Source organism: Hakea prostrata, chromosome 9 (genome assembly GCF_041222555.1).
Source record: "Hakea prostrata isolate BN-2017 chromosome 9, UWA_Hpros_2, whole genome shotgun sequence".
Classification (NCBI taxonomy): Eukaryota; Viridiplantae; Streptophyta; class Magnoliopsida; order Proteales; family Proteaceae; genus Hakea; species Hakea prostrata.
The window spans coordinates 46,936,066-46,939,362 of NC_142608.1; positions in this window are offsets into that span (position 1 = coordinate 46,936,066).

Sequence of the window (3,297 nt, forward strand, 5' to 3'; positions counted from 1 at the left end):
ATTCCATTGCGTGAAGAAAAGGAAGAAGGGGAAGAAAAAACTGGTGTTCCTAAAATTGGATATGCGACATGCGTAAGATAGGGTTGAGTGAATGTTTTTGCAAGCAGTTTTGTAGAGACTGGCTTTGGAGAAAAATTGATACAAATTATCAAGTCCTCTATAAGAGTGTAGAGACCCTCTTTCTCCAACTCTCTTCCTGATTTATCACTAAGCTTTGAGTAACCTCCTGGAGAGAGCTGAAAGGGAGGGATTAATTAGAGGAATCAAGGTGAAAGGCAAGGATGATCCTATTAAACAATGTTCTAATTATGTCTGAAGTTAAACTACAGGAGTTACACAATCTAAAGGATGTCTTGTAGGTTTCTTTTTTGTGTCATGAGTGGCCAGGAAGTGAACCAAGCTAAATCCTCCCCATGCTTCAACCCTAATACACCATCACGGATTAAGCATTGGCTATTAAGAGAATTTAAGTGCAAGTACGGTGATGGGGCCATCGAAATATTTGCGAGTTCCCTCAACAATTAGTGTCAACAAGGTTGAAGTATTCCATGAGATTTATGATCGAATGAATAGGCCTCTGAAAGGTTGGGCTCAAAAATTACTCAATCATGTAGGTCAAGAAGTGCTCCTTAACGCTATTGCTTTATCAATCCCATTTTTGTGAGCTCACACTCTAAACTTCTAGCATCATTACTTGGAAGAATTGGGAGTTCTGCTACACATTTCTTTTGAACTGGTGCCATGGACAAACAAAAAATCCATTAGTTGAGCTAGGATAAAATTATTCAACCAAAGCAACTTGGGGGGTTGGGACTAAGAGATTCAATTTATTGAACTGTGCACTGCTATCATAGGTGGCTTAGAGGTTTCATATGAAAACAAACTCACATTGGGGGAAGTTGATGAACTCAATGTATTACCTTAATTGTAGTTTTATAGAAGCAAAACTTGGGAACTGTCCACTATGGAGATGGCAGAGCATTTTGGAAGGTTGAAAATGAATAGAGAAAGGGCTCTTATGGCAACTAGTAGATGAATCAAAAGTGCTTATATGGAGCAATTGTTGGCTTCCTTCTATCAAAGGCTTTGTTATACCAAAGAAAGTCCCTTGATCCACTTAGGTGAAATTCATCTTGAAACTCATTGATCATACCATCCACGTGTGGAAAGAAGAGTTGCTAGGGGAGTTTTTCCATCAATGATCCAAGATGCAATCAAGAAAATCCGTCTTCACCTCTTTCCAATGGAGGATAAAATCATTTCGGGTGGGGACAAGCGGGGTATTTTCGATGAAATTGACATACAAATCCTTTACTCCTTGGAAAAGGCTCCTTGGAAAAGGATAAGACCACGATAAAAACTTCATCATCGAGCCAGTAAGTGGGCATCAACATTGTCGGAGGTTTGGTCAGCAATCTGAAGATGAAACTCCTTACCCAAAATTCGATCACTAATCTAAAGGGCATGTGGAGATGGATTGGCAACAAAGGAAGGCTTACAAAAGAGGGATATGGATGTAGATTCCATTTGTTTACAATGTAAAAAAAAGTAAGAGACAGCGGATCTCATCTTTGTGCACTGCCCCTTCACTCGAGTTGTGTGGTTTGGCACAAACCTTGCTAACCGGGTAGGATTTCGAGAGGAGGCAAGTGATGTAATTGCTTCCTAGTTAACAGTCCCTGCAGAGAGCAAGAAGGAGCAAAGAGACATGGAAACTTTGTCCTGCTTTGTTTTGTGGTTACTCTGGAGAGCTCAAATGATCTCACATTTGGCAGTAAAAGGTGGAGACTAGAGGAGTAATTCAGGAAGTAGAAAAGGTTTGTGTGGAGTTCCTAAATGCAAGGCAGAGCTTGGCAAGGCATCTGGTGTTTCATGATTAGCCCCCAACTTCTTCTTCACAATGGGAACCACCGCAAGAGGGATTAATGAAGATTAATTGTGTTGCATCACTTTACAAAGAGCATGGACTATCTGGGTTGGGAGTTGTCATAAGAGGAGGATAATAATCGTCAATCAAGATGAAAAGTGAACTGGTAATCGAGGTGGAAGATGTTGGTTTAGGTGAGGCATTGGCTGATTGTCTGGGCTTGGTGGAAGCTTTATAGACCTCTAGGAAGTAATTGTGAAATCAGTAATGCAATTGTGGTTTGGTTTTGCTCTCCAGGTGCTCGACCTATTTCATTACTTCTCCACCCTATGGTGCAGGACATACAAGCTTTGTCATGTCAGTTTAATTTCGTGTCTTTTAGTAATATTTCTAGAGATGCCAACTTAGTGGCAGATTCTCTACCCAGGAAGTCCCATTTGGTTAGTTGCTCGTTTGATTGGCCTATTTCCACTCCATGGTTGATGATGGAGTGTTGTACTCTTCTTCCATGAGTTAAGCAATGAAATTATGTTTAAAAAAAAAAAAAAATAAACCGAAAGGTGGATAAAAGTAAAGAGGGGAGTGAGGGTTACTTGAATCCAATGATGCTTATTGAATTTCAATAGCTCTTAATGGCCTTCTATCCCTTCACAACTCCCTTAGTCTACTTGCCTCTTCTTCTATCAATTCTCCCTTACAAGATGTTCTAACATAGCAACTGAGGATTGTGTAGGGTTTTATGATAGTTCATAAGGTGTATTGGGGTATTTTAAGTCCCCTAACCCAAGTTCAACAAATTACCATGAATAAGAGCTAGTTGATTGGATAGTAAAGGGGCTGGTTGAGCCCATTGATCACCCCTCTCTGCTGATTGACCAGACCCTTGTCTATTGTTCCATTTGTAACTCCTTCGATACTTGTCCCAATGACCCATTCTTGTTGCTTTGTCTTTGGGGCTTGAAGGGCTAAGTTTCGTCTAAATAGTATGGGGTACAACTCCTACTGTATTAGATCCTAAATTAGCCCGGGACCTAGCTATAGTGCAACAATTATTACTAATGAACACATAGATTACCTTAGTGTGGGCTTCTAAGATGTGCATATCTTGGAAATGATCATCCATCTCCCTACGCCTAATACTCCCTCACCCTTCCTTCTTTCGAACTCAATCACCGCTACTTGGTTGAGGTTCCATTCCTCGTCTTTCAGGGTTTTGTACACAATTGATGCAAGTTGATCTCTTGGATTTGAGTCCTATACATGATACCAAGTTAGAGATCCGAATGGGATATCACACCATAATTTCAGGTTGCTTTCCTATACTCTTAGAATAGTGGGAATGGTTCCCCTTACCATCTCTAGTTCTATTGTGTTAATTAGTCATCTAGGCCCCCTAATATACTTATATGTTGACTAGCAGCTAATCTAGG